Source organism: Embiotoca jacksoni, unplaced genomic scaffold, assembly GCF_022577435.1.
Source record: "Embiotoca jacksoni isolate LCO1_2020_lvr unplaced genomic scaffold, fEmbJac1.0.p SCAF_92, whole genome shotgun sequence".
Taxonomy (NCBI): Eukaryota; Metazoa; Chordata; class Actinopteri; family Embiotocidae; genus Embiotoca; species Embiotoca jacksoni.
Window position 1 is genome coordinate 178,851 of NW_027185450.1, and position 19,096 is coordinate 197,946.

The window sequence follows — 19,096 nt, forward strand, 5'->3', positions numbered from 1 at the left end:
GGTGCTGCCATCAGGAGAAGATTCACACACCGATAGTACACCATCGGGAGCAGCTTAGGGTTCAGTGATTTGCTCAAGGACACTTAGGCATGTGGGCAGGAGGAGCTGGGGATTGAACCACCAACCTTCTAATTAGTGTGCAACCCACTCTGCTGTCTGAGCCACAGCCTGCAATGAGAGAAAGACAGAACTCCACAAACAAGCCTTTTTAAATGAAGGTAGTACAACACAAATACATGGATCGGGACAGGTGACAGTCCACAGCTCTCCTCCCAAATAATCAGCAGCTGAATCTCAATGAGATTATCACACATCTCTGCCCAAAATTCTTGTCACAAGACCATGTACCATGTAACAGGTGAACTGTGTCTGACCTGCCAACAGTTTGCCGTGTTTTTTTAACCACAGACTGGATATGAAACTACAGACTGGATGTAAAACTACAGACTGGATATAAAACTACAGACTGGATATAAAACTACAGACTGGATATAAAACACAGACTGGATATAAAACTACAGACTGGATATAAAACCACAGCATGGTTATAAATATACAGACTGGATATAAAACTACAGACTGGATATAAAACTACAGACTGGATATAAGACTGGTTATAAAACCACAGACTGGATATAAAACCACAGACTGGAGATAAAATGACAGACTGGACATATAACTACAGACTGTATATAAAACTACAGCCTGGATATAAAACCACAGACTGGATATGAAACTACAGACTGGATATATAACCACAGACTGGATATAAAACACAGACTGGATATAAAACTACAGACTGGATATAAAACCACAGCCTGGTTATAAATATACAGACTGGATGTAAAACTACAGACTGGATGTAAAACACCAGACTGGATATAAAACTACAGACTGTATATGAAACTACAGACTGGATATAAAACTACAGCCTGTATATAAAACCACAGCCTGGATATAAAACTACAGACTGGATATAAAACACAGACTGGATATAAAACCACAGACTGGATATATAAATACAGGCTGGATATATAACCACAGACGGGATATAAAACTACAGACTGGATATAAAACCACAGACTGGAGATAAAATGACAGACTGGACATATAACTACAGACTGGATATAAAACTACAGGCTGGATATAAAACTACAGACTGGATATAAAACTACAGACTAGATATATAACTACAAGCTGCATATAAAACTACAGCCTGGATATAAAACCACAGACTGGATATGAAACTACAGACTGGATATATAACCACAGACTGGATATAAAACACAGACTGGATATAAAACTACAGACTGGATATAAAACCACAGCCTGGTTATAAATATACAGACTGGATGTAAAACACCAGACTGGATGTAAAACACCAGACTGGATATAAAACTACAGACTGTATATGAAACTACAGACTGGATATAAAACTACAGCCTGTATATAAAACCACAGCCTGGATATAAAACTACAGACTGGATATAAAACACAGACTGGACATAAAACCACAGACTGGATATATAAATACAGGCTGGATATATAACCACAGACGGGATATAAAACTACAGACTAGATATATAACTACAAGCTGCATATAAAACACAGACTGGATATAAAACCACAGACTGGATATAAAAGAGTTCGTAGCTTCAGGTCTGTAAAATGGTTCTGATCCAGAAGTGTCTTCAGCTGCAATACCAGCGAGTGCCACTAGAGGTCGGCTCCAAAAAGCCTCCGGCTCCATAGACTCCCATTCAACTTCTCTCATCAAATCCAAAGTGAATAAAATGTGTCCATCAGTTATCTCGGTGTTGTTAGCTAAAGTCACTCCTTCTTATTAGTTTTCTGGAGGTCCATCTGAAAATAATCCCTCATTCATTAGAAAAGAAGATTCAAGAAGACCTGTTTTTGGGGGCGTGTCTGTTTGATTGACAGGCCTGTGGTGCAGTCAGGTTACAGCTATCGTTGGGCAGGACGTAGTATCGTCAGGTTTCCAATCAGATCGGTCAGATCCACTGCTGGCTCCTCCCCCAGCTCGTCCAAATATGGTCACTTCCTGCTCCAAACCACTCTGAACTGTCCCGCTAACAATGTGGGCTTCATTGACAATTGGAATACTTTCTGTGGAAAACCTGGTCTGATCCGGAGAGACGGCATCCATCCTACTTTGGATGGTGCAGCTCTTCTTTCTAGAAATATGGCCATGTCTCTTAACAGCCCTAAAACCTGACATCCAGGGTTGAGGCCAGGACGCAGAGCTGCTCCTCTGCAGCTTCTTTAGAGCTGCCTCTCACCCAAAACCTTCAACATCCTATAGAGGTTGTGTCTGTACCCAGACCACCTGTATTTAAAAAACTCAACAAAAGATCTGTCAATAAAAATGTCATAAAAATTGACAGATTTTTGAAAACCCTGTCACCGTGGTAACCACACCCTCCATCTGGTTCTGTCGTATGGGATGGAAACTGAAAATTTAATTGTATTCCCTCAAAACCCTGTATTGTCGGACCAGGGTTTTGTATTTTCAGCCCCTCTAGGAAATATTTCGATCGCTATAATTACCGCAAATTTAAGCAAACTTCGCAATTTTTGCGGGAACTTGCAATTTTTTTGAATTCCTAATATTGTTTAGCAAAAAACGTCATCATCAGAATCTGTGCTGAAAATATTAACGTCATAAAGTAAATCTTTTCAAACAAAACTCTTAATTACCAACAATAACTCCTCATTTCCAACCAGAAAGTCTCTGCTGCGGTTTTCATCAAATAAAACTCTCTTCACTGTAGAAACAGGAACAAGAGGAGAAACAGGAAGTGACAGGGTTTGTGGGAAATGTGTTCTTCACATTAAAATGATGATTAAATGTTTGTGATCAAAGGAAGTGATTCCATATTATTGGATGTTAAATGAGTTTTCTCCACACGTCCAGTTGTCAGAGACGTCTCTTTGTTTGTTTCATCCAGCAGGTCTATGTGTTGAATGAACATGAATTAAACAGCATCTAAAGCTCTTATTTTGACAGCTGATGTAGTCTTTGTTTCTATATTCCAGTCACAGACGCTCTGTTCTGGAAACATACGCAGCTTATAGGACCTTTTAGGAGCTTTTAGCAGCTTTTATGAACTTTTAGGACCTTTTAGCAGCTTTTAGGAGCTTTTAGCCCCCTAATGAGCTTTCTGAGTTAACTAGAATTATTTCTTCATCTGGATCCTCTAGCTGTCTGTTAGATCTCATCCCAACTAAACTTTTTAAGGAAGTCTTCACTTTAATTAATACTTCCATATTAGATCAGATCAACCTATCTATTGTAACCGGCTATGTACCGAAGACTTTTAAAGTGGCTGTAATTAAACCTTTACTTAAAAAGCCGACTCTTGATCAGCTGTTTTAGGAAACTACAGACCAATTTACAACCTGACGTTTATTTCTAAAATCCTTGAAAAAGTTGTTGTAAATCAACTTCTTGATCATTTACAAAGGAATGATCTGTTTGAAGATTTTCAGGCTTTAGGGTTCATCATAGCACAGAAACAGCTCTGGTGAAAGTTACTAATGACCTTTTATTAGCCTCAGATAATGGACTCGTCTCTGTACTTGTTCTTCTGGACCTCAGTGCTGCTTTTGATACGATTGATCATACAATCTTATTACAGAGATTAGAAGACGTTACGAGGATTAAAGGAACTGCATTAGACTGGTTCAAATCCTACTTATCAGATAGATTCCAGTTTGTTCATGTCAACAATGAGTCTTCCAGACAAACGAGTTAGTTATGGAGTTCTACAAGGCTCAGTGTTAGGCCCAATACTTTTTACTTTGTACATGCTTCCATTAGCAGATGTCATCAGGAAGCACTGCATCAACTTCCATTGTTATGCAGATGACACTCAGCTATATCTTTCTATAAAACCAGATGAAACTAATCAGTTAGTAAAACTTGAAGCCTGTCTAAAAGACATAAAGGCCTGGATGACCAAAAACTTCCTGCTTCTAAATTCAGACAAAACGGAAGTTCTTGTACTTGGTCCTAAACACCTCAGAAACTCTTTCTGTAATCACTTAGTTACTCTAGATGATGTTGTCTTGGCCTCCAGCAAAACTGTGAGGAACCTTGGAGTCATCTTTGATGAGGATTTGTCCTTTAGACACCACATAAGGCAAATCTCCAGAACTGCCTTCTTTCATCTAAGTAATATAAATAAAATTAGGAAAATCCTTCCTCAGCGTGACGCAGAAAAACTCATTCATGCGTTTGTTACTTCTAGACTAGATTGTTGTAATTCCTTGTTGTTAGGATGTCCAAATTACTCATTAAAAACCTGCAGCTGATCCAAAATGCTGCAGCGAGGGTACTGACGGGATTTAACAAGAGAGATCATATTTCTCCCATTTTAGCTTCTCTTCACTGGTTTCCTGTTAAATCAAGAATAGAATTTAAAATTCTCTTGATGACTTACAAAGCTCTACATGACCAGGCTCCATCATATCTTAGAGATCTTATAGAACCATATAATCCTAGCAGAGCACTTCTCTCTCAGTACGCTGGTCTACTTGTGGTTCCTAGAGTTTATAGAAGTAGAATGGGAGGCGGAGCTTCAGTTTTCAGGCTCCTCCCCTGTGGAACCAGCTCCCAGTTTGTGTTGGAGGGGCAGAAACCCTCTCTAGCTTTAAGATTAGACTCAAAACGTTCCTTCTTGATAAAGCCTATAGTTAGGGCTGGCTCAGGTAGACCTGAACCAACCCTTAGTTATGCTGTTATAGGCCGAGGCTGCTGGAGGACCTCGTTACATGCTGAGCTTCTTTTCTTTCCTCCTACTCTTTAACTGACTCATACCTCACCATCTTCTTCTCTCCCATAGTTTCTTCTTATTATCTGTTGTCTCCATTCAGTTCCTTCACTCGTGTAGTTTCTCTTCTTTCTTTTCCAGATGTCCCGTCATGGAGCTGCATGTCTCTGCTCTGTGATTGTCGTCTCCACCAACAGTTCTTCTCTTCTATCTCTATGCTGTCCTTTTCTCTCTCTGCTCTCCTCTCACCCCAACCGGTCGAGGCAGATGGCCGCCCACCTCTGAGTCTGGTTCTGTTAACAGATGCTCCGCCCACCCCTGAGCCTGGTTCTGTGAACAGATGCTCCGCCCACCTCTGATCCTGGTTCTGTTAACAGATGCTCCGCCCACCTCTGATCCTGGTTCTGTGAACAGATGCTCTGCCCACCTCTGATCCTGGTTCTGTTAACAGATGCTCCGCCCACCTCTGATCCTGGTTCTGTTAAAAGATGCTCCGCCCACCTCTGAGTCTGGTTCTGTGAACAGATGCTCCGCCCACCCCTGAGCCTGGTTCTGTTAACAGAAGCTCCGCCCACCTCTGATCCTGGTTCTGTCGGAGGTTTCTTCCTGTTAAAGGGAGTTTTTCCTCCCTCTGTTGGAGGTTTTTTTCCCCTCCTATGTTATGTGGGAATTGTTGAATTGTTCAATTGTTGGTTTCTCTGTATAATATTGTAACGTCTTGCTGTAAAGACTTTAATGTGTTAAGTGCCATGAAATAACCTGTGTTGTGATTTGGCGTTATATAAATAAAGTTGAATTGAATTGAACTAGCAAGATGGTGATGTACAGAATATAAACTGGAGGCTTAATGACATTCACAAACCAACGATGACATCACTGATGGTTGATGACATCACTGATGGATGATGACATCACTGATGGTTGATGATTGTGCTCGACTAAGTCTGCTGCAATGATCTCTGGAACAGTGGCTGTGGAGAGGTGACTCCGCCCCCACTGCTGCACAGAGTGCTGGCCACTTGTGCCGAGCCACAGTCGTGTTCTAGTGAATTTCGTGCAATTTGGACGTGTGACACGTTTAAAAGTAATGAAGTTAAATAAAAAACGCAATCGGCTGTTCCACAGAACATCACAACAGAAGGAGTCTTCAGTTCCTGCAGCGAGCTGTTCTCAACAAACAGGGTTTGCACTACTTTTAACACAAAAAACGATTGAGTGCGTGGAAGGGCAGTGAAGATGACAACGACACCACAGCAGAGTGTGAAAGTAGCAGCTTAACAGAGTTGCTGATAGTTTGTAATGTTTGTTGAAACTGGTCAAACAGACCGATAGTCTAAAAAGAACCAACAAGAATATTGATGAAGAACCAGACTGATGAGAGTATGGATCAGGTGAAATCTAAATTGTAATCATACTTGTCCCCACAGCTGCCTGCTGAAGCCCAAAATTCAGTGAATATACAGTTTTACAACAAATAACTGCTGCTCTGAACCTTCGTCTGTAATCTAACTGACCGAGGAAGACTTTAGGAAGAAGATTTAAAACATTTGCACATTGACAGGTAGCTCATTGGGAATGGACAAGATGTGGTGATCTGGCTTCACACAGCTGGTAGGACGGCGGAAGCAGATGGTCTCTGTGTTTCTGAGTGTTCACAGTCAATCACACATCCTGTTTCATCACTGATGACTTGGCTTTCTTAATGTGAGATGTCTCAGCTCGTGTTCTTCATCAGCTGCTAATGAGATGAAACTGAAAGAGGAATGTGTGTTTCCACTAAACTCCAATATTCTCTGTCATTTGTGACTTGTTTGCGAGTTTCATCATCCTCAAAAATCCTTCCAGTATTCAGTGAAAAAAAGCATCATCATCATCATCATCATCATCCTCAGTAAATGATGTACCTGGAGAAAGACGGAGAGACTGCTGAGTTCTGGCCGGTCTGATGCTCCAGACTCAAACATGGCTATGGTTGCATGTGCAAGACACCCCCCCCCCATTATCCAGATAAATATGTTTAACATTATTTAATTACATATTTCAAAATAATTATGAAATAAAAACTGTTTTGGCAACATGTAATAAAAATGGTTTTAAACTTCTATTTGGTTAATTTCTGTGTGAAAACACACTGATGGCTTTAACAGCGCTGAACAACTCTTCACAGCAGCGACACCAGCGGGTTACAACTTACATTCAAATTTGTGTCCCTGCATTGCTGACGGTGCAATTTTCAGTTTGCCCAAACTTCCTGATCATGGATAACACATTCATTCCAATAAAAGCTGCGCACTAAAAACAAAACACAGGGATGACAACATGCTCGTTTAGAGAGTTTCTGTGATTTCCTGCCAGCTGCCGCACACACTCACGATGTAAATTCATCCTGCAATACGTTTTACATCCATCAGAACACATCAGTAGGACAATCTGACCTCACACACATCCACACACACACTCACATAACCTTCAACATAATGCTTCACTCTGCCATCTTCGTGTTCATGCTCTTCCAGGAGATACAGTGAATAATTTAATAGACTGTTTGACAGTAACGGCACGTCTCAGCTCCATTCCAGGAATGTTCTTACACACAGTCAACCGCAGATTAAGCTGCTTTTCTTTACATGTTTTCTGATGATATTTTGCTGTAATACTGATTTATTATCTCAGCAACAACATAAAAATGCTTTCATCAGGAGTAATGGGCTGTAAAATGTAGTTTGTGTTGACATTTCTGAACGCTTTTAGAATGAAAGCAATATAGATAATGATAGATAGATAGATAGATAGATAGATAGATAGATAGATAGATAGATAGATAGATAGATAGATAGATAGATAGATAGATAGATAGATAGATAGTTGTTTTTTTTTTAACATTTAAACAAACAAGAAAACAGACAACAGTGTTATTGTTGTGTGATGAATTTTGCCAGAGGTGAGTTATTGTACAGTCTTATTGCAGTGGACAGGAATGATCTCCTGTATCAGGAATGATCTCCTGTATCTGGAATGATCTCCTGTATCTGGAATGATCTCCTGTATCTGGAATGATCTCCTGTATCTGGAATGATCTCCTGTATCAGGAATGATCTCCTGTATCTGTCCTTGTGACAGCGGAGCTGGAGGAGTCTTTTGGAAAAAGTACTCCTCTGTCCCTGCAGCAGGTGGTATTACCAGGTATTATTATAATAGTTTGTTCAGCGTCCTCCTCTCCACCACCTTTTCCAGACTATCAAGTGTGCAGCCAATGATGGAGCCGGCCTTCTTAACCAGTTTGTTAAGTCTGTTGGTCTGTTGTTAAGCCTCCCCCCTCAGGACAGGGGTTAGGGTTCATCCCTTATACACCCAACCACTGACTCCTCCTCCCGTCCATCCCTTATGCTGTCAGGAGTCCTGTTTTCCTCCGTTTTGCCCCCGATCTCCTCTCCTCCTGTGTCCCCTCAGTCCTCTGTCTGCTTGTTCTGTGTCCTCCTCTTCTCACCTCCCGTGGAGGTGGCCCCTCACCAGTCCCAGCAGCTGCAGCCACTCACCCCAGATCACCACCTGCAGGTGTGCTGCATCTCCCTGATCACCTCCCCGGACTATATATACCCTGCCCTGGCACTCCTCTGGTGGTCAGTTCATTAGTTAGTCACCCATCCGTTCTCCGTCCGTCCTCCGTCCGTCCTGTTCCCGTTCCTCCGGCTCCTGTTCCACCTGCAGAGCTCCCTGTCGGAGTCACCAGTTGGTGGAGTTGCCCTCCCGACTCGGAGGATTATAGACTCTATTTTTTCCAGCGGACCTGTCGGACTGGAAGCAAGTGGACACTGTAGGTGCTACCTTTTGGTTTGTTTTTTCATTTGTTTGTTTTTATTTATGGAAATAAAGACTGTATTTTGGAACCGATACCCGAGTCTGTGAGCCTGCATTTGGGTCCTGGTAAAACACCCACCACATAACATATACACCCAACCACTGCAGAGTCATCAGAGAACTTCTGCAGATGTCTTGACTCTGAGTTGTTCTGGAAGTCAGTTGTGTAGAAGGTGAACAGGAAGGAGACAGAACAGTTCCCTGAGGAGCTCCAGTACCACTGACCACCGTATCAGACAGCACACTGCCCAGATGGACAAACTGTGGTCTGCCTGTCAGGTAGTCATTGATCCAGGAGACGGTGGACGCGTCCACCCCCCCAACCTCCACCACCTGCAGCTTCTCACTCAGTAGCAGTGGTTGGATGGTGTTGAATGCACTGGAGAAATCAAAGAAAGTGATTCTCACAGATTCACCGGTTCCATCCAGGTGAGACTGAGCTCATTGCAGCAGGTAGATGATGGCATCGTCCACTCCAACATGAGGCTGGTACGCAAATTGCAGAGGGTCCAGAGAAGATTTCACCAGCGGCCTGAGGTGGGCCAAGATCAGCCTCTCCAGCACCTTCATCACATGAGATGTGAGGGCAACCGGTCGGTAGTCGTTGAGGCCAGATGGAGTCTTCTTCTTGGGGACAGGAACCAGACAGGACGTCTTCCACAGCACCGGGACCACCTCCTGCTTCAGGCTCAGGTTGAAGAGGTGTTGTAGGACCTCAGCCAGCTGGACGGCGCAGGTCTTCAGGACCCCGGGGCTGATGCCGTCAGGTCCTGCAGCCTTGCGCTGGTGGAGTCTCTCCAGCTGTCTCCTAACCTGGCCAGTCGTCACAGAGAGGGGTGTGTGTGTGTGTGTGGGGGGGGGGGGGGTCCGAGGTGTAGATGGAGGAAGAGCCCTTTGATGTTGAGGGCTCTGTGTCCATGCAGCTCACCAGAGAGGACTGAGGGGGGGGAGGAGGCAGCAGAGGTGTGTGGAGGAGACAGATGAGGGCTGTGAACTAAATCAGTTGAGCTCATTGTTCCTCTCCAGGTTCCCCCTGGTTGTCTCCCTCCAACCTTGAACCCAGTTATCTCCTTCATCCCGGTCATCACCTCCCTCACATTGTTCTGCTGGAGTTTGGCCTCCAGCTTCCTCCTGTAGGAGTCGTTGACCTCCCTGAGCTTCTCCTTCAGGTCGCGCTGAACTCTCCTGAGCTCCTCCCTGTCTCCAGAGCTGAAGGCTCACTGGTGATCCATGGCTTGTTGTTGAGGAAGCAGTGTCCAGTCCGGGATGATACAGTGGAGTGTTCACAGAATTTGATGTATTCTGTGATACAGTCCGTCCTGCTGTTGATGTCCTCCCCATGTGGTCCACACAGCACATCCCAGTCCGTGGACTCAAAGCAGTCCTGCAGGGTGTCTTTAGCCTCCTGTGTCCACCTCCTCACAGTGCTGGTTGTTACAGGCTTGTCAGGATCCCTGTCTGACCCTGGTGTGTCTCCCTCTGTTTTGTCCCCAGTCGCTTCTCCTCCTGTGTGCTGTCAGTCCCCTGTCTGTTTGTTATTGTTTTCCCATGTGTTCTGTGTCCTCCTCTCCCCGCCTCCTGTCACCTCCCCTAGCCACACCCCTCACCGGTCTGAGCAGCTGCCACCACTCTCACTAATCACCACCTGCAGGTGGCTCATTCCACTGATCACCTCACTGGACTATATGAACCCGGTGTCTGCAGTCATGAGTTGTTGGTCCATACTGCCAGTGAGAGGTTGTCACTGCCAGTCATGTCTGTCTGTCCCTCCCTCCCTGTCTCCGTCCCTCCTCCCTCCCTGTCTCAGTCTCTGTCTCTCTGTTCCTGCTCCCGTTCTGCTACTAGCCAGTGCTACAGTCCGTGCTGCCCGGTCACTCCAGTACCCAGTCTGTTGCTGCTCGCTGTAGAGGACCTCGGGATTTCCCCAGTGGTTAAAGTCTCCAGTAACTGCCAAAAATGCACCGGGATGCTGAGTATGCAGTTTGGACACAGTGGAGTGGATGGTGTCCACTGCTGCCTCTACGTCAGCTGATGGAGGAACGTATACAGCGATAACAATGGCAGACGAGAACTCCCTCTGCAAATAATACGGGCGCATCCCCACGGCTAGAAGTTCAATGTCCGGGCTACGGTACGGTCCTGAAGCCGGGTACAGCCGCGCTGTGGTCCGGGAAATGTGAGTGCAGCCATGTCTCAGTGAAACACAGGATGCTGCACTCCCGGTATTCCCTCTAGGTCTTTACCAGCGCGCCGAGCTCATCAGTCTTATTGGTCAAAGACCTCACGTTCCCCATTAAAATCGCCAGTACCGATGGTTTGTATTTCCTCCTCTTCGCCTTCATCTTACCGCCAGCTCTGCAATCCCGACTTCTCCGAAGTTCCTCCGGGATTTCAGGCCTCGCTCCGGGCAGCAGCAGCGGTTTATGAGCGCAATCAGCTGATCGCGCAAGTAAACGATGCCCCCAGTCCACTGTGCATGGCTCTCCGTTACAAAGAGGTAAAAAAGTAACAGAAAAGCCACCAGAAAAGTGGAAAAGTTACGGTCCATTGTCTGACTGTCACTTAACAATTAACATGAAGGCCAATATTTGCTCCTTTCGCTTGTGATTTGTCTTCAGGAAATCCTGGAAACAATCTGTCTTCAGCTGCTGGGTGCTCAGTTATGTTCACTACTTCATCTTAACTGTGTCTGTGCCACCCGGTATCACAGCAAAGTGTGACATGGACACGCCTTGGCCTGTCTCTGTGTTGAAGTTACACGTTTTCCTGCAGTGGACGAAAATTAAAACTACTGCATGCGTAGAGCTGTGTGATTTACAGGAAAATTTCACTTTTAGCTAAAACACAAGGTTGGGGTTACTGAGTAAGTTCATGGTTGGAGTTAGAAAACAAAAAACAACTCAACTAAAACTTTGTCACCTCCTGGATTCAAACCTCATCGTCCCACATGGCAGCATGTGACTAATGCCAACAAACCCCTACTTCTCCTAATACCCCCACCTGTCCTGTGTTACCTCTGTTGCGGGGCCTTGGTCACATGATCCCGCAGCAGAGGCTAAACTTGCGTGCGTGTAAGTTTCACGCTTTCAAAACTTGTAACTGTCACGCCGAGACAGGCTGAAGCGTGGCTATTTCTCATTTTGCTGTAGTGGACTGTTTCAGTGATTCGTGCACTGAGTTCAAACTGAGCCATAAAACAAATATAAACATTTCTGGAAAAATATTAGTGAGGTTAAAGTTAAACACTGAAAAAAAAGATTCTAATCAAGTGGGTTTTTTTCTGAAAATGTAAATCACTGTTGCACTTGGTTGCTTTCTATTTGTGTGTGTGTGTGTGTGTGTAAACCTCATTGTTTACGTTTTCATGATTGTCTACTTGTGACATTCAAATTCCAGCAGTGTTTGTGACAGCAGAGACAGATAAGTTCATCTGATGTGTCGTCACGAGGTCTCAGAGCAGCTCTGTGATCAGAGGACGAGCACTCACATGCACAGCCATGAATAAACCAGGGCACGCTTCTTATTTCAGCTGTTTGGGATCAAACAGGAGAAATAAATCTGAATTAATCACACTGTCATCTGGTAGAACTGTAACAAAATGGTAAACAGAAACGTGATAAACTGTCCTGGACCTTTGTGAAGCCCTTTAGAGTTCAGGGTGAGGACAAGTTGTTGTACAAGAATCAAATGGATCAGGAGCGCACCGTTTCACTTCATTCGCTGAACCCAAGTACAACACTTCACTGTGTTTTTACCTTGCAAACATGAACATGCACACTGGACACACATCTGCAGCCGGAGAATAAAGAAGAACCTCTCGGTTTCCTTTTCATCTGTTCTTCAGTGTGTCTCTGATCCACAGGCTGATAGACTGATGTACAATTATGGTCTCTTCATCTGAGAACATCGTTTTGCAAAACGTTGGGACGCTGTGTAAAATGTAAATAAAAACAGAATGCAATGTTTTGCAAATCACATAAACCCATATTTAATCATTAAATCCAGAAGTAACCACACGTGGCGACGCTGCAGCCAGGCTGTTGGCTTCATGAATAAATGGACCTGCTTTATAAATCCAGAGTCAGATTACCGTCAGCCCATTATGTGCAGTTTCTCAGGTGACAGCCAATGAGAAAATTATTCTGATCAGGTGATTCACGTGTCGGTCGTGCTGCTGCTTGTTTTGAATTTATGCAACTGCAGCAGATTGTTGAAAACACGGAGTTTGATTCAACTTGGAGTTTACAGCCAATCAAGAGACCTTTCTGACTCCGAAAATTATGCAGAGACTTGAATGGTTTATAAAGTGTGTCACTGTCTTCAACTAAAACTAAACTGGACACTCGTTGTGGGCATGTATCATGTATCATTATCCCTAACCCAGGAAATAAGGGTCTTATTTCCTTTTTTGAGTTTTTCACAAACAAACTGTCAGGTCGCAATGGTTTTCTAGTCCGTGTTTGTGTACATGTACCTGCTATTGTAGTATGAATAGATATGTACAGTCCACTATATGTCAAACATAACACACATTACAGTCTGGAACTTCTTGTTTGAAGGCGTGTCCACTTCAACCGTAGCAGCAGGGGGACATTTCTGACACATTACATGACTCCTGTTTGTTTTGGTGCAGTGAAGATATATTTTTAGATATGAATCATCCTCCAGCCTCCTCTGTTCCATAATAAAAATAAAAACGGACAAATTCTTTGTCAACTACACTACAGACAGCAGAAGAAGAGAAGAAGAACATTTACTTGGTGAGGAGTCTGTCCAGACTGACATTAAAACTGCAACAGTATTGTGAAAAGATTAAAGAAAGTCATCTGATAACTCTCCTGCATGTTGAGCTAGTAAAGAGTACAAATCTACACAACACAACACACCTGTAAGAGACGTTCAGGGTCTGATCTCAACACACCTGTAAGAGACGTTCAGGGTCCTGATCTCAACACACCTGTAAGAGACGTTCAGGGTCCTGATCTCAACACACCTGTAAGAGACGTTCAAGGTCCTGATCTCAACACACCTGTAAGAGACGTTCAGGGTCCTGATCTCAACACACCTGTAAGAGACGTTCAGGGTCCTGATCTCAACACACCTGTAAGAGACGTTCAGGGTCCTGATCTCAACACACCTGTAAGAGACGTTCAGGGTCCTGATCTCAACACACCTGTAAGAGACGTTCAAGGTCCTGATCTCAACACACCTGTAAGAGACGTTCAAGGTCCTGATCTCAACACACCTGTAAGAGACGTTCAGGGTCCTGATCTCAACACCGCGAGTCCGCGTGGAGTTCCAGACTGAAGACACTGAGACCGTCTGAGTCCTCAGAGGAGGTGTATTAACTTCTCCAAGATGGAGGCTCACCCAAAATATTTATTTGATTTAGTTTTTTCTCTCTTTCGAGTTAACTGATTAAAAACCATTAATGTCAATTCTTGAAAAAAATATCCTCACTTTAGTGTCTAAAACCTTTTTCACAGGACTGTACATATGTTAGATATAAAACTGGCACAAGCTGCCACGATATAAAATAATACTAATATCTAAAACTAATTCTGAAAAAGTGTTTGTGTTTGTTGGTAAATACAATAAATAATATGGTAATTGGCCTTGTTCATAATGATTTCATTCATCATAAAAGCACAGTTTATATAGAAGTAAAATTTGACATCAAAATGATTGTAATTAATGGATTCACACTTTCTTTGTAACGACCATAAAACTGAAACACAATCCTGTAATCAAACAAGTTCTGACAAATCCAACATATCGGAGATGATTCATGTCCATCCAAAGCAGCAGAAAGGTGCTGTTAGAGAACATGAAAGTTCACCTTCCACCTGACCTTAGCAACACATTTTGATTCCAGATTTTACAATGCCAGCAGCTGATTGGACGACACAAACATTCAGGTATCCACATATCCTCCTTACCTCATCTGAGACTTGTAAACACGTCCATGAGTAGATCCACCTGTTTGTTCCTTCACATCAAAACCCAAATCCACCAGGATCCACCGGTCCTACAGAAAGCTGCAGAGTCCTCCAGCCGTCTTCAGATGTCCTGCGTCCCTCGGAGGCTCTTCGTCTGTCTCAGCGCTGCTGCGTCTTCAGCCACCTCTGATCCTAGTGTGGGAGTTTGTTTGTCCAAACGGCCACTAGACTTCCTGCTATTCTTCCCAACTTAGTTTTCCTGCCTGTGTTGGTCGGACGGGTCTAAATATAGAGACCACACAAGGTAAAGTGCAAAAAGGCAGAGCAGGAAATGGAGCACAATACGCTTGTGCGCACGTTGGCGTTTGTTTCTGCGTGTCTTCCTGTTTCAGACTCCAGAAACCGTCGTGATAACGTTGTCCAGTGAAGCACAAAGTGGACGAGCTGCTCTTTATTTTCTAATTGTTGTGATAGAGAGATAGAAGCAGTGCATCTGTGTGGTTGTGCGGGAGGGCCGGCCGGCCCATGTTCCCCTCGCATGACGTGGTCCACATTGTTTTGTCTCTCTGGGCTTCTAAAAATGTCCGTGGAACAAAAGCAGTGACAGAACATCCTGCTGCCGGCCGGACAGAAACAACTCAACTCCAGCTTTTATTGTCTCATTTCAGCATACAGGGGGTGGGTGGGGTGGGGGAGGGTTAGTGGGGGAGGGCATATTATGGGGGCGCAAAGTGGTTCAACTTTGAAAAAAAGGGTGATTGCGGCTTGAATGAAAGACGGATACATTTTAGTGGAAAAGTTGGGATGAAAATGGAAGAATTAAAGTTTTGCACAGAATCTTTAATGAAACGCGGTTGGTATGAAAATACGATGAAGATAATACTACAACCTCAAAGGGAAGGTTGATATATTTTCTAGCCATCTATATCTATATTGCTTTTATACTCACATGTCCTTATCACCTCCTAAACTCCACATTAATCTTTCTATTCTAAAGTTAAGGCTTCAACAACTTCACATAATCAGAACAAAGTGTCTCTTTTCATTAAAAAAATAAGTAATAAGTTATAATAATACAACCTGTAAATTACTGTAGAATTATGTTGAGTGAATCAGTTACAGATCAATTTACTGCAACTTCAGAAAACAAGCAAACAAACACAAAACACGAGTAATCTAAGAAACATCTTCACAAATCTAAACGACATTTAGAAAAGCTGCAGCACAGATGGCAATATTCATGTTTCCAGGGGACCTGATAAACTGCTGAACACGTCTGGGACTCACTGCTTCTTCCTGCTCATTGGACCAGCAGTGATCTTGATGATGTGACAGCTGATCGTCACACTTACAGCAACTAAATCAGCTCAAGTCAAAGGCTCAGACTTCTTCAGGGACATGCAGCCAAACAAAGTGTGTCATTCCATCTAATGTCTGTTGAGCACAATCACGCTCCTGGAGAAGAAGGAAGCAACAACCTTAATGAGTCAGTACTCAGTTACGTTGTTGGATAAACATCAGCTCCTGGGTGACACCTGTTTTTGTGACAACTGGTCCGTGTGTTTGTGATTTCCCCTCAAACGTGAGAAGAGAACACGTTAAATTTTATATCAAACTCTGGAAATTGTCCACAGAGACCCTTGAAATGCTTCAGAAAATCTACGGCGATAAAGCGATGAGTGACATTCACGTTTCACGAGGGGCGGAGCTTCACTGTCCAAGACCGAAGAAGGCGTCAGGTCAGGAGACACCAGGTGAGTTTTCAGTCAGACTGTCGACACCGAGCTCTACTGGACCTTCTGAGGGGAAACATTCATTGCTAACCACCTGAAATGTGGCACCATGGCAACAGGCTTCTCCACCATGACAACATGCCGCTCACAGCTGGTTGAAAACAGGCAAGTTCCTCAACCACAACAACACAGTTGTAGCTCCGCCCCCCCTCCCTCCTGTTGGATTCGTCTCCCTGTGACTTCTTTCTTTTCCCCAAAAAATTTGATTGGAGCTCTATGCTCAGATTTCAGGTCCATGATGAAACTGTAAATGTGGTGATGGACCAGTGGTCACGAACACTGATGAAGGTTTCTCATCCTCGTGCTGTGTGCACATTAGTGTGCTCTACTCTGTGTGCTCAACAGCAAGTCTGAACTTCTTGATTGCACCTTAAAACAACTAAATTTAATAATTGAATATAAACCACAGGGCTGTTGCTCATTCTTGTGAACAGATAAATGAAGACTCAGAGCTGTTGTGCACTCACAGGTCAACACTCAACCGATGTACAAACATCCAACAGTCATAAGAAATTAGAGTTAAAAGCTAAAAATGTCCTTGACTCTGCTGACTGTTCGTCTGCGGAGAGTGAAGCCACACAGAAGCTTTTTCCACCAACATGCAGCAAACTTCAGCTTCGTTTGTTGGCAAACTGGAGTTAGAAACCCTGAGAATAAAACAGCAGGTCTCTGGAGGCTGAAAACTTCAATACAGACTGTTTGGGTTCAAGGTTCGGGTTTAAATGTGTTTTCAAGCTTTAAATAATTATTTCTGTGAACTAACCTTCAATACGACAGTTAACAACCAGGAGTCAACATCTGTGTTCAGCCATCCAAATGATGAGATGTTTGTCAGCAGACCTGAGGTCAGCAGTCACCTGCAGCCATGCTGTTCTGGTCTCTGAAGGCTTCCACCAAACACAGACAGACTTCATCGACAACACGTGACACCACTTATTGCTGAAGTGGAGAAAAGAAACACCAAAAGCTGAAACTAAATTTCAAACAGACATCACCTGCTGAAAGTCACAGCTGAATATATGTAAATGTTGCAGTTTAAACTGTGATGAGACACTGAGAGACAACAGAAGAAGAAGAAGAAGAAGAAGGAGGAGGAGGAGGCGCAGGAGCACCTGCTTGTGGCCGAGCAGATGCTCCTCGCAAGATTTCTGACAGGAGTGAAAATAATTATCAGAAGAGTTGTCCAAGAGACAAGGACCCTTATGGAGAGCTTCAGAAAGACCTGGAAGTAGCAGGTACAATTGTTTCAAAGAAAACAATAAGTAATGTACTCAACCGCCACCACGGCCTGTCTGCACGCTCACCACGCAAGACTCCATCGCTGAAGAAAAAGCATGTTGAAGCTCGTTTAAAGTTTGCTGCACAACATTTGGACAAGCCTGTGAAATACTGGGAGAATATAGTCTGGTCAGATGAGAGAAAAATGAACTGTTTGGATGCCATAATACACCATGTTAGGAGGACAACACTGCACATCACCCTAACAACGCCATACCAACAGTAAAGTCTGGAGGTGGGAACATCATGGTGTGAGCTGCTTTCAACATACGCTACTGGAAAACTTCACAGAATTGAAGGAAGGATGAATTGAAAAATGTACCGAGACATTCATGATAAATATCTGTTGCCATCCACCATCCTGGTCTGCTGCCATCCACCAGGATGATGAAGATGAAACGAGGGTGGACATTTCAGCAGGACAATGATCCCAAACACAGCCAAGGAAACTCTCATCGGTTTCAGAGAAAGAAAATAAAGCTGCTAGAACGGCCCAGTCGATCACCTGACAATAAAAATAAATTAATAGATCATCTTTTTGAAACTTAGATAAAAACTTCATTATGTGATGCAAAAAATTTAACAAAAATGTCAAACTGTAACATGTCGTCTAAAATATGATAAAACTGTCAAACTGTAACGTGTCGTCAAACATAATAAAACTGTCAAACTGTAACATGTCATCTAAAATATGATAAAACTGTCAAACTGTAACTTGTCGTCTAACACGATAAAACTGTCAAACTGTAACATGTCTAAAATACGATAAAACTGTCAAACTGTAACATGTCGTCTAAAATACAATAAAACTGTCAAACTGTAGCATGTCGTCTAACATACGATAAAACTGTCAAACTGTAACATGTCTAAAATACGATAAAACTGTCAAACTGTAACATGTCTAACATACGATAAAACTGTCAAACTGTAACATGTCTAACATATGATAAAACTATCAAACTGTAACATGTCTAAAATATGATAAAACTATCAAACTGTACCGTCTCGTCTAACATACGATAAAACTGTCAAACTGTAACATGTCAAAAATACGATAAAATTGTCAAACTAACGTGTCGTCAAACATACGATAAAACTGTCAAACTGTAACGTGTCGTCAAACATATGATAAAACTGTCAAACTGTAACGTGTCGTCGAAAATATAATAAAACTGTAACATGTTGTCAAACATATAATAAAACTGTCAAACTGCAACATGTCGTCTAAAATATGATAAAACTGTCAAACTGTAACGTGTCGTCTAAAATATGATAAAACTGTCAAACTGTAACGTGTCGTCAAACATACGATAAAACTGTCAAACTGTAACGTGTCGTCTAAAATATGATAAAACTGTCAAACTGTAACGTGTCGTCTAAAATATGATAAAACTGTCAAACTGTAACGTGTCGTCGAAAATTTAATAAAACTGTA

General features: G+C 43.0%; 1 protein-coding gene across 1 annotated transcript in view; it reads right to left on the bottom strand.

Moving 5' to 3' along the window:
* rasgrp3 (RAS guanyl releasing protein 3 (calcium and DAG-regulated)) overlaps positions 1-14,730 on the bottom strand; it is a 55,019-nt gene extending 40,289 nt beyond the window's left edge. Inside the window, exon 1 of the mRNA XM_069141865.1 lies at positions 14,591-14,730. The gene's annotated coding sequence lies outside the window, so the exon portion shown is untranslated. The remainder of the gene's footprint in view (positions 1-14,590) is intronic.
* Between the last annotated feature and the right edge of the window lie 4,366 nt (positions 14,731-19,096).